The sequence below is a fragment of the Macrotis lagotis genome, chromosome X (genome assembly GCF_037893015.1).
Source record: "Macrotis lagotis isolate mMagLag1 chromosome X, bilby.v1.9.chrom.fasta, whole genome shotgun sequence".
NCBI lineage: Eukaryota > Metazoa > Chordata > Mammalia > Peramelemorphia > Peramelidae > Macrotis > Macrotis lagotis.
In genome coordinates this window covers 143457582-143470418 of record NC_133666.1, presented here as the reverse complement: position 1 = coordinate 143470418, position 12837 = coordinate 143457582, and the positions used below count along the sequence as shown (strand labels likewise).

The 12837-nt window shown below is 40.6% G+C and overlaps 1 protein-coding gene across 2 annotated transcripts in view; it reads left to right on the top strand.

The window, feature by feature from the left end:
* The window catches only part of MAP2K3 (mitogen-activated protein kinase kinase 3), a 74882-nt gene that overhangs the window by 38380 nt on the left and 23665 nt on the right, over positions 1–12837 (top strand). The window lies entirely within an intron of this gene.

The window sequence follows — 12837 nt, the reverse complement described above, 5'->3', positions numbered from 1 at the left end:
AGAAGTTGATATTATAACTGAGACAGCATATGCTCTCTAAGGTTCTTACAAAGCAGAGAGATACATGGTAACTTTTGAAGAGAAGGCACTAAGAGATGGTGGGGGAAGGACTTAAAAGGATATTCAGATCTTTGCAATTGGGGAGACAATCTGTAGAAAAGCACCAAGAGGGGAGATGGAGCATAGTGGGACAGCAAGTTGGGTAGGATCATCACAGTGAGGGGAAGGAGAATTATGAAAAAAAGACTGGAAAGATAGGAAAGATAGGATGGGGCTCAAATTGTAAAGAACTTTAAAGACAAAAAACAGTTCCTATTTGAACCTAGATGTAATAGGGAGTTAATGCAGTTAACTAAGAGGGGGGGTAGTGACTTCCCAATCTCTTTAAAATATATTTTGTCATAGAACTGGGAAAAGAGATTTAAATTTTTTTTATCTTTCTGATTTGTGAGTTGCCTTAGACACACATCGTCAAACATTAGAATGAAAAGGGAACGAATCCAACCTTTCATTTTACAGCAGGGGAAACTGAAACCCAGAGTGGCTCCATGATTTACTTAAGGTCAGATAGTAGGTAGTAAAGCCAGGTTTCAGAACCAGGATTTCTGATTCCAAATTGCCTTACTCCATTGAGCTTCTCTGTCTAGAGAAAAGTGTTTTCAGGCTTCTATTTTTCTCTTTGTGAATGCTACTACCATCCCTGGATTTGCTGTAGTTTCCTCTGATTTCTGTGTGGAGCTAGTGGGTGGATGACTTGCAATTATATATTTGGAGTCCTGCAAGTTTTTTAGACAGAGGACCCCTCTGAAGGTACTTTAATCCATTGAATGAAGTAAGGGCTTCTGTTAGATCCTTTTGATATCTTTAGGAAGATCTTGGAAAATTATCAGAATTTAAAATTAAAAAATTTAGGGCAGTGAGGTAGCACAGTGAATAGAGCACTGGCCTCGAGTTGGAAAGACTCCTCTTCTTGAGTTTGAACTCAGATACTTACTAACTGTATAACCCCAGGCAAGTCACTTAACCCTGATTGCCTCAGTTTCTGCAGCTATAAAATGAGAAGGAAATGGTAAACCTCTCCAGTATCTTTGCTAAGGAAATTCCAAATGGGGTCATAAAGAATCAGACATAACTGAAACAACTGAACATAACAAAAATCATAAAATAGAACTCCTGCCATGTAGTGGCATTTCACTGGGTATGTGCTGGCCTAGGAATCAGGAAGAATCAAATTTGAATCCCACTCCAAGAATTCATTAGCAGCATGACCCTGAGCAAATAACTTAACCTTTATTGACTTTATTTTCCTTATCTCTATAAGAGGGAAATAATATGGGACTATCAAATGAGAAAATGTATGTAAAATAATTGCGAATCCACAAACCTGTATTAATATCCTCTAACAGTGCATGTTGATTCTTAGGAATATTAGGTTCTCTCAAAAGAAGTAGAAGACTGGCTCTGCCCTTGAGGAGTTTACAATCTAATTAGAAAGCTGAAATATATACATAAAATGGCATATTATTTATAAGACAACATACTAGCAATTTTTCACTTAATGCAAGTATTTACTGTGCAGACAGTAACAAAGTGCTAAAGAAAGAAGAAATCAGATTTGGGTGGGGTCAATAAAACTATAGTGAGCTAGCATGATTTCAAAACTGGCTATTGACTAAAAATTTCTATTAGATTGGAAGTGCCCCCTGCCCCCCATAAATGTTTTATTATGCTTTATTTTTTTGTGATGTTTTTATTTTACATTTTGTAAAATTTGGAAGTGATTGCTTGAAGTTTTCCTTGTGTTTATGCATAGTCCACATAGTTTCTTTTTTCAACTTCATGGTTACACACCAGGCACTGCCTCTGAGAAATTGATGGTCATCAGGTAACTTCCATAGAAGACAGGAGATGAGGGTGGGTCCTTTGGGAGAGATGGTTTTTTTTGTTCTTCCCTTGGTCCTGAGTTTTAACTTAGGTTTGGTCACTGATTTAAGGTGTGGTCTAGATTTAGGAACATACATGTTGTTACTCACAGAGCTTCCATTGTCCCTATCTGTAACATAAATGCCTTGTTTGGGAGGTAACCCCAAAACAAAACAAAAAATTGAAATCACTAAATTGATTGTGCATGGCAGGATGACTATCCTAATAGCCTCATATGTTATATCTCTTAAAAGGTAAGTTATGCATGTATTTCACTCCCATTTGACAGGTGAGGTAACTGATACCAAGAAGAAGTTAAATGACTTGTCCAGGTTCATATAACCAATAAATAGCAGGACTGAGAGCCAAACTCTGGTCTTCTGATTACAAATCTAGTGCCTATTACCCAACAGCATCCCAAAAGAATTCTTGGGAAAAGGATTCCCTGAATGATTTATGAAATTGTGAGCTTTTTAATGAATTTGAATATGATTTATAAAAATTAGATTTTGTATATCTATATATGTACACATGTACATCTAGTTGCATACACACAAAGTACTCCCTCAATTTAACCCCCCCCCCCATTTTAATTCAGTTTTAAGCTTTAATAGGAACATGGCCCTCTTGTCCTGGAAAGTTCTTGGCCATGTGAGTGTGTCCCTGGAGTGTTGCTGGTGGTGATGGCATTAATGACTCTCTAGGACTTCAGAGTCCCTAGAGGAAAGCTCTAGGTCTAACTCCTAATTTTTTACTTGATAAATTTCAGATGACTTAACTTTTAAGAGGGGAGTTAAATCTCACAGCCTAGAAATCTGCCCCCAATTTAGCAGTTTAGTGGTTCCCTCTTGCCTCTGGGATAAAATACACATTTTTTTATTTTTTTTGTTTTGTTTTGAAAGGCAGTGGGTTTAAGTGACTCTCCCAAGGTTACACAGCTAGGTAATTATTATGTGTCTGAGGTTGAATTTGAACTTAGGTCCTCCTGACTCCAGGGTTGGTGCTCTATCCATCCAGCTGCCCCCACATTTTTTTTTTTGACTAGGTATTTAAAACCCTTCAGAATCTGGCTCCAGCTTACCTCTTCTGGGCCTACTGTGTTTTACTCTTTATCTTACCAATCTATGTTCTAGACAAAGTGGTTGTCCCTGGTATACTATATTCCATCCTCTTGTCTTCTTTGTAAGAGTTAGGGTGCATTCCCTCCTCACCTGCTTCTTAGGATCATCAAAGCATCAACTTGGAGCTGGAACGTCATTAGATTCATTCTCACATCCCTTTTCCCCTTCATTTTGCCAAAAGTTAAGAGAGAGAGAGAGAGGTACTGTGACTTGTCCCAGGTCACAACTCTCTCAGGTGGGGGGGGGGCTGGAGCAGGGATAGGATTCTTCCTTATTGCAAGTTCATTCATGAATGTCAAGCTACTTAGTCTCCTTTAAGGCTTAGCTCAAGTGCCATCTCCTACATGAAGCTTTTCTTGATATCTTCACTTGCTAGTTCCCTTCTCTTGATTACCTTTTATTTATTTTGTAAATGTTTTCCATTCACTTTTCTGTGTAGATATTGCTTTTTCCCTATTCCCCCTTTCTTGAGGGCAGAGACTTTTGTTTTTGCCTTTGTACCTCCTATATAACACACACAGGTGTTCAGTAAATGCTTGTTTAATGAATGGATGGATTGAAGAGGAGGGTGGGGAGGTGACCCAAGACTGAGGAGAGTGTACCTGGCTCTGTTGTGCCAGACATCCTATAGCCTTTTACAATACTCCTTGCCATGCTGCTTATATCTTGAATTTTTGAATAAAGAAAGAACTTAAAAAAGCAATACAGATTAGTGTGGGAATTTCTTCTCCTGGGTCACTGAAAACTGCATTGATCTTCACCCCAGGTCAGCTGAGCTGCTTTTATTTATATCTTCCTAGTTAGTGGGACCTGGAGGTTGGTGGCTCTTAGGAAGGGAATCTTGCCTGTTGGCCAGAGTGGCCTTGGAACAGCTGGACCTTTGGGTACTTCCCACTCCAATGGGTTCTCAGGCACTGAGGGGCCAGGGGAGGGTAGTTCAGGAGGCTTAATTTTATGGGTTATTCTTGAAAGAGGAGTGAGTGAGTGTATTTGGAGTGACAGAGATATTTGGGGCAGTGCAGTATAATGGGGAGAACTTAGCAGACCTTTAAGTCCCTGCACCGGGATAGATGTTGAGGACTGAGAGTCAAAAACAAAATAATCAAGGAGCATTATATTCTGCTGCAGGAGAAACCTGCATTCATATCTGGATCCTGACATTTGTTAGCTATGGTATGGTTGAAAAACCTGTCACTTTACCAATCTGAACTCATTTCCCCATATGTAAAATGGAACCAAAGATACTCCTTAGTGAGCACCTTCATAGGATTGTTGTGAGTCTAAGGAGATGGAGGTATGGTGACTACTTTGTAAAAGCTGTGTTTAAGTATCTCCTCTTCCTTACATAGGTAAGGCATATATTCCATTATGATTCTCTGAGACTTCTAGACCTCTGGAGGAAAGCTCTAGGTATAACTCCTAATTGTTACTTGATGAATTTCAGATGGGCAGTTTCTTTGGGGTCTTCATGGGCATAGAGGAGGAGAGTAAAAGCCGAGAGAGACCTAAGCCTCTGAGGGTCTCAAAGCAGTAACCAAGCAGAAGCTTGGACCTCTGGCTCCACACCCCGTTGTAGTTTTCTCTCTATTATATGACTTCCCCAACTCACTATTATAGGGGGATTAATTATGCATATTGGGAGTCCTTCTTGGATTCCTGCAGAAGAAAGGATGTGTGTCCTTTCTGGGCCCAGCAGGAAGTGGGGAACAGACTCAGATTGTCACTACCACTCCCCCACCTCTTTACAAATTGGAACCCATGTCTTATGTCTGCAGATGTGCTGGCATAGACTTTCTCTAGACTTAGACCTCTCCCTCTTGCAGCTGAGTAAAAGCTATTGGTTCTCTCTTTGTGATCTGGGTTGAGAAGGAAAAGGCAAAGAATGGAGAATAATGTGAAGAAGAGAAAAGAGGTTACAGGATTGCAGAGGGCTGGGTGCGTAGCAAGGGTCCTTGTCTCTTTTTTGCTTCTGAGGACAGAGAACAAGGTCCAATTCCAATTCAGTGAAACCCAAAGGGCTTGTGATACTGTACTCAGCTAGAGCTGTTCTGACTTCGAGACTTTTTTTATTTTCTTGTGCTTGGTCTGAATTGGCCATCTCAAGGCAACAGGTTATCTTTGAAGATAGTGGAGAGGACTGTAATCCTTTTCTCATTTCAAGATACTTCTCTTCTGCTCTGATCTTAACCTCTTCTCCCCCTTAAGTTACAGGTGGAAAGAAAGAATTCTGTTTCTAATTCCAAATTTATTAGGTAATCAAATGAAGTCAATTTCCAGCTTGGTACCTGGGAAAGAGCAGTGAATTTGAAGATGGAGAACCTAGGTTCAGATTCTTTCATTGATGCTTAGTATTACTGTGTCCTTGGTCATTTACTTAATCACTTTAAGCCATATTTACTTCAGCTGTAAAATGTTCCCAGGACTCACTAGGTATCCTCTTACATATCTTTTCCATCTAGATCTGGGATCCTTTGTTCGAATGCTTTCCAGGTCCCTTGCCTTTTTCCCTTGCATGCCATTTTCTTATATTAAGGGCTTGCCTGGGCAGACTTTCCTTCCCTTCCTCTTTTTATAGACAATTATAGCTAAATGACTTGTTCGGAGTCACACAGCTAGAAAGTGTCTGAGACTGAATTTGAACTTGGGTCCTCCTGACTCTAGGGCTGGTGTTCTGTCTACTGTGCCACATAGCTGCCCCAATCCCCTCCCCTGTTAAAAGAGAAATATGCTTAGTTGAAAGAGAGGGGGAGGTTTAGTGTTCAGACTTCTGAACTGTAACCACCTCTAGCCACCCTTCAAAATCTAGCTTGCATGCTACTTCCTACAAGAAACCTCTGTGATCCCCTACCCCTAACACCCTTCATTATATAACTGTATTTTTTTAAAATTACTCCATCTTCATTATCACTTTGTATTTCTTAAGCTTGTCTTAGACTGTTCTGCAGTGTTACTACTGTATATTTATACCACATTCATATTATGTGGTATCACTTGCCATGATTGTATTGACAATTGTATTCCATTGACAATTGAGGAGAATGGTTGGAGAGGGGAAAGGTGATATGGAGACCAAGGAAAAGGATAAGCTTTTGTAGGAATTTCAGGGGTCAGCTTGGTGGCACAATGAATGGACTACTGCTCTGGAAATCTTGAGGACCTGAATTCAAATAAGGGTTCAGATACTTAGCTGTGTGACCCTTGGTTAAGTCACTTGATCCCAATTGCCTCCAAGGGGAAAAAAAAGCAAAAGTTCCAACCAGAGGCAAGGAGGGCCTATGCTGGGTAGTTGTAGTATAAGTTAAAGAGAATGGGACAGATGAAAAATGGGATGTGGAGGGAGAAACAACAAAACATTACCATTGTTGGATGTGGGAGATGAGAATCATAGGATCAGAGATTTCAAGCTGGAAAGAATTTCAGAAGTCTGAAATTTTACAGAAGAAGAAACAGATCTATATGGGACTTGCCTATGGTCCCAGGTAACAAACTTCAGAGGCAGGATTTGAACCCTGACCCTGTAAGACACCCACTTTACCATTCTGAAAGTGAAAATTTGAAGATGATGCCAAGGTTGCAAGCAAAAGTAACTGAAAGGATGATGATACCTTTGAAAAAAAAAACCATATTTTTAAAAGAATTAACTGTGAGGAAAAAGAGAAAGAGATACCTAAAAGAGATTCAGTTAGAAATATCTGATAGACAGTTTGTTCTTTATCCCCTCTGGGATTCAGAGGATTGTAAAATCCTCTAGTTTACAATACCCTCTTGAACCTGACCTCTTCCTGCCTTTCCACTTACTGTGTGATCCTCCGACTCTAGCTTTCTTGTTGCTCCTCAATCATGACGCTGTATCTTCTGACTCCAGACATGTTACTGGCTCTCCCCCATGTCTAGAATGCTCTCTCCTCAGCTCTGCTTCCTGGATTTCTTCACATCTTAGCTAAAACCCTCCTTTTTCCAAGAAATCTTTCCTAGTCCTCTTTCCTCTAAGACTGCCCCAGTTTATTCTGTTCCACATAGATCTTGATTGCATGTTGTTTTTCCCCATTAGACTATGAGTTTCTTGAGAGTAAGGGCTGTGGTTTTGCTTTTTCTTTCAATCATTGTAGATGATAGCTTATTGATTGATGCTGGAGCTCAAAAGAGATCAGGGCTAGATAGATCTGGCAAGTCATCTGTGTAGAGATAATCACTGAACCTATGGATGCTAATGAGATCCCAGAGAGAAATAACTCAGGACAAAGCCTTGGGCTGCACCCAGGGTGATCAGGTCACTGTATCTCCTGGGGATTGCCATCAGATGCTATAGTAGAACCCAGGGACAGCTAGGTGGCACAATGGATAGTTTAGAATTGGGAAAACTCGTCATTGTGAGTTCAAATATGACCTTAGCCAACTAGTTTTGTGACATTGGGAAAGTAAGTTAATACTGTGTACCTCAGTTTCTTCATATATAAAATGAACTGGTGATGGAAATGGCAAACTCCTCCAGTATCTTTGCCAAGAAAACCCCAAATGGGTCACTGAGAGTTGGACATGTCAGAAAATACTGACATGTACAAAAAACAGAGCCCTATCTCATATAGTAGAGCATTAATTTACTGTTAGTGTCATTACTGTGGAATTTAATTTCTCTCCAATGAATCCTTAAAATTTTTAGTGGAGAGTGTCACCTCTAACATGCTTGATTTCTGACCTGATCCTTTTAACATTTCTGGTTCTCCGGAAAGATTTGCTGTGCATTTGATCTTGCTTCACATTTTTTGAGCCTAAGCTCTTTTCAGCACTATGACAATATGCTTTTGAGAAGTCTGTTATAATACTGTTACATAATTTTCTATTATACTATATGTTATGTAATGTGTTTATAATATTAAATGATATATAATATCACTAAGTTTGTTCATCTTGATTTGTGGATCAATCGAGTAATTCTTCAACTTTCCTTGAATCTTCTCTCATCCTAGTTTCTTGTTCTTTTGCTTTCTGGGTGTTACCTTCTTTTTATTATTATTATTATTATTATTATTATTATTTTTTACCTTCTGTTTTTAAGGCACTTATAAATTGGGAAAACATTTCCTTTGAGATAGCTCTTCAAAGATAGCATGAGCATTAGTATCCCCATTTTATAGAGTAGGAAACTGAGACTGAGAAGTTAAGTGACTTACTCACAATCTCAGAGATTGAGAATGGAAAAGCTGCTCTTACTCTCTGAGGCTTGTTCTTTAATATAACCAGCTGCTTCTCTCAGGTAATGTTTTTGTGCTTTTCATGCTTAGGTCAGTGGGGATAATAATTGTATCTACCTTCCAGGAGGACCAATTGAGATAATTGGGGCTATTTTGAACTTACAACCCATCTGTGGCTGCCCATCCTATGTATCTCTTATCTGTTCTTTCCTTAAGTTTCCCATAAAAGGTTGGGTTCTCTCAATGTGCTGGAGCCTTCCTTGATTTCTCTTGCCATGGAGAGGATAACAGTGGAGCACTCCAGGTTATGTAGCAGTTAACCTTCTCTCTCCCATGGAACCAACTCATCTTTTTCTTTCAGATTTTTCTTTGACAACATTACACCAGTTTTTAGTTCCACATTTGTAATGTCTTACAAAATGCACACCTGCCACCCACCTCTCCATTGGATAGGATCATGGATGTAGTCAGAGGAAGCCTCAGAGACCATTTGACTCAACTCCCTTCTTTTATGGATAAGGACTCTCTTTGTGAGTGTCTAAGTAACTTGGACAAGAGTGGATAGGTATTTTTGGGGGGGATTTTTGCAAGACATTGGGGTTAAGTGACTCGCCCAAGGTCACACAGCTAGGTAATTGTCTGAGGTTGAATTTGAACTCAGGTCCTCCTCACTCCAGGGCCACTGCTCTATCCACTGCTCCACCTAGCTGCCCAAGATTGGATAAGTATTAAGCAATCAGTTGACATTTGACCCAGTCAGTCAATAAGCATTTATGTAGCAGTCTTACCCTGTGATAAATAATCTTTGGGGATCCATTGAAAAGCAAAACCCAGTTCCTGCTCTTAAAGAGCTCATAATCTAATGGAAGAAACAGCAAATAAGCCACAAACAAGATGTGTAGGGGATAAATTGGAACTTGTCTTAGAAGGCAATAAGATTAAGGAAACCTGGAAAAGGTAAGGTCTCTCCCAGAAGGTGGAGTTTTGATTGACACTTGAGGGAAGCCAAGAGGTTGAGATGAGGAGGCAGGCTTCCAGGCATGGGGAATGGTCAGTGAAAGTGCATGAAGTCAGGAGGGAGATGGGGTATCAAATTAGAAGACCAGATGATTGAACAGAAAGCATGGGTGTAAGAGGGCTGGAAAGGTGGGAAGGGGCTAAATTATGAAGGGTATTAAAAGGGCAGCTAGGGGGCTCCATGGATAGAGTGCTGGTCCTGGAGTCAGGAAGAATCATCTTCCTGAGTCTCAGAACCTAACTAGCTGTGTAATCTTGGGCAAGTCACTTAACCTGGTTTGCCTCAGTTTCCTAACCTCTAAAATGAACTGGAGAAGAAATGGCAAAACACTCCAGTCTTTTTGCCGAGAAAACCCCAGATAGGGTCACCAAGAGTCAGATATGACTGAAACACTGAACATAAACAAAAGCCAAAGGATTTTGTTTGGACCTAGAGGTAATAGGAAACCATTGACTCTGGTATTAGGTTGCCGTTAGCACTCATTTGAATATAGTAGATGCTTAATAAATATTTGTTGAATTGAATTGGACTGTGGATCCTTTCTGTCTATAATAGTCTGGTCCTTAGGAGATTAACTTTGATAGTCATGATTCCAACACCATGCTCTGGCTAGACCTCTTTTTTTGTGAACTTTTCCTAAAGGAGTTGAGGAGGATGAACAGGAGGATGAGTAGTGCAGACTGGAGTGGGGGTGTTGCTTTGACTATACCGGGGCTCTCCTGTCCCCAACAGCCTGGGGAAATCAGGGGCCCATTGACAAGTCCAAGGACATGGCGACCTCTAGTGTTCCACACTGAGAGAGACAGGCAGCAGACCAACGGGTAAGGGGCACTCTGCTCCCAGCCTCTGTGTCTTTCTGTCAGTTATGGGTTGGGGAGATCCCAGGACTTTGAGTACTCCACACATTCTGAATGTTTGATGATTAAAAGCAGCGCCCCTGAATGAGAAAGCAACTTATAACATGGAATCCTGACCCTCAGTAGCTGAAGTTGGGGAGATGAAACTGATACACACATTGGTACATGGATAGTACGCTACATTCAGATTTTTTGGGCTCTTGTCTTTGTAGCCTTGGGCAAGTTGCTTAATCTCAAAGTTTCAAGAAAGAATTGAGTCTTAAGATCATATAAGATAACTGTCTATTTTCCTAGGCAAATGAAAAACCCAAATTTGAGATGCTAGACCCTGACGGATATAAATTGACCCATTTTTTTTTCTTCTCCACATTTGAATCTGGAATCTGAATTCCAGAAACAAGGCAGACTGACTTATTTGTAAGCTTCTCAAGTGCAGGGATTGTTTTCATTTTTGTCTTTCTTTGATTAGCATGTCTTGGGCTGGGCACATAGTAGGTGCCTAATAAATGCTTATTGAGACAAAATGAATTGTTGATGGGAGTCAATCTTAATAGTTGGATTAAAGGTGCCATCTTTTCTTAGTGTTATCTTTTCATCTTGGCCTCCACTCCTTTCTTATCCTTCTGTATTGCCTCTTATATTTTGCTTGTAGTATTCCCATTTCTAATGAAGACTGCAGAACCCAGAAGGATAATTCAGTACGACTGTATTTAGAACTTCATTAGAGAAGAGAGCAGAAAGCTTTGTTTGGTGGCCCTATAATGACTTCACTCATGGCTGCCCCCAAAGGATAGTGGGAGAGCAGCCTTTTTTCTCTACGACATAATAAGCTATGTTGTAGGTGTCCAGAGTAAAAGGTCATGGCTTTTCTTTTACTGTAACAATAACCTTTTTCTTTTCTTTAGCATCAGTGACCCCTTTTATTCTGGTGTTGGATAGAAGTGATAGATCTGTCTTAGGAGGAAGTGGTCTGTCTCTATGTCAGCTGGGTTACTCTGGCCCCTTCTACTTTTTTCCTGAAAAAAGTGTACTTTTTAGTACCTTTCTTCTGAGTGCCTGAATCACAAACCCTGAGTCATTCATTCTTTGACTCATTTATTCTCTCCTCATTCTCCCCCATCTCACCTCAATGAGGTCATTGTTGGGCAAATGGGACCCTTCTTTCACACATGGGGAAAACAAACACAGAGATAGTTGTCTACCACCAAGTCACTAACCGAACTGGATAAAGAAATGGTAGATTCTTGTCTCTTAGTTTAGTGTTCTGTCAGTTCTGTTATTGCTTGTCTGGCAAACTTGTTTTTTTAATCAATTTTTTTCTCTCAAAAGTTTTTGAATTTTAAACTTTTGCTGGGTAGCAAGTTCTAGGAATTCAGAGGAAACTTATCTTGCTATAATTCATTTCCAGAGGAGAGCTCTAGCTTTGGAGGGAATAGTCTTCGTGTTGGTGACCAGGTTGTTGAAGAGGTGGGGGATGGAAGGATGGGAAAAATATGGGTTAATACAATGCAAGCCAGTGGTCTTGTCTCAGAGAAGAGAATTTAACTTTCTTTATGTTACGTGGAGTTGCTTTTGATCAAAGCTGGTCTAAAAATTTCAATCTTAGTGAGGAATTGGATGGGGTATGTAATTGATGCTTGGAAATTCTGGGCTGAGGTCCCCTGAAAGAGGCAACCAAGGCTGGGTTGAAGGAATCATGGCTCGAGGCAGTGTGGTATAATAGAAAAAGCTGATTCTTCAGTCAGAGGACCTGAGTTTAAATCTCAGTAAATACAAACTTTTATGGTAACTTTAGGTAAATTGATCTCCCTCAGCCTCAGTTTCCAAATAAGCTCTAGTAGCCCTGAGTCCTCTTCCAGGACTAGACCTATGATCTTCTAACTTTAAGGTAGCCCTGCATTACTTGGTAAATGTCACTTGAGGGTGACTCCAAGCTAATGTAGACTCTTCATAGGAGCTCACTTTTTGACCTTTGATAACTGAAAAGGAAATGGCGTCTCCTTAGTCTCCTGCCTTATGAAAGAGATGGCATCATCTCACAAGACTGCAATGCTGTAGTTCCCCCTCATCAGTCAGGCTGCCAGATCCTCTCTTCTCGTGCCTGCCCAGTCATGTCTTGGTCTCTGTGGCGAACTAGGTGGATGGAGGTTGACAGCTGCCTGGCCCCCAGAATGCCCGACCAGGTGGAGAAGCTGATTGACAGGGGCTGTGGGTCTACAGTTACTTCATGCTTGAGGCATGGGCTAGTAGTATGAGCAGGGGACAAAGACTTCAGGAGGGCACACCAGCTTCTGAGATTGACCTTGACAGTTATTTTACCTTCATACTTCAAATTTCATATATTTTCCCAATAGCAGAGGGGCCTTCCTGGAGGCAGACACAGGTGGGGTGGGGTAGGGGGTGGGGATGGTTGGGGGACTGGGGCTGGAGGTATGAGGACTAGAGGCAGGGGAAAGGAAAGGGAAGTAGAAGAAGGGAAGATTTTCCTCAGGAGGAAGGGAAGAAGACTTGAAGTCCTTTGGGATATAATTAATGGAAATACAAAGTCTGGGGTACTACCAGAATTTTCTGCATTGACAACAGAAACCTGGAAAGGTTGTGTTATATTGAGGGGCATAGTATAGGGAATGCTAGACTTGGAGTCAATAAGACCTGGATTTACATTCTGCCTCTAACATCAGTTCACTGTATGTTTTACAGCAGAGCAAGTCATTTCATAATTTCAA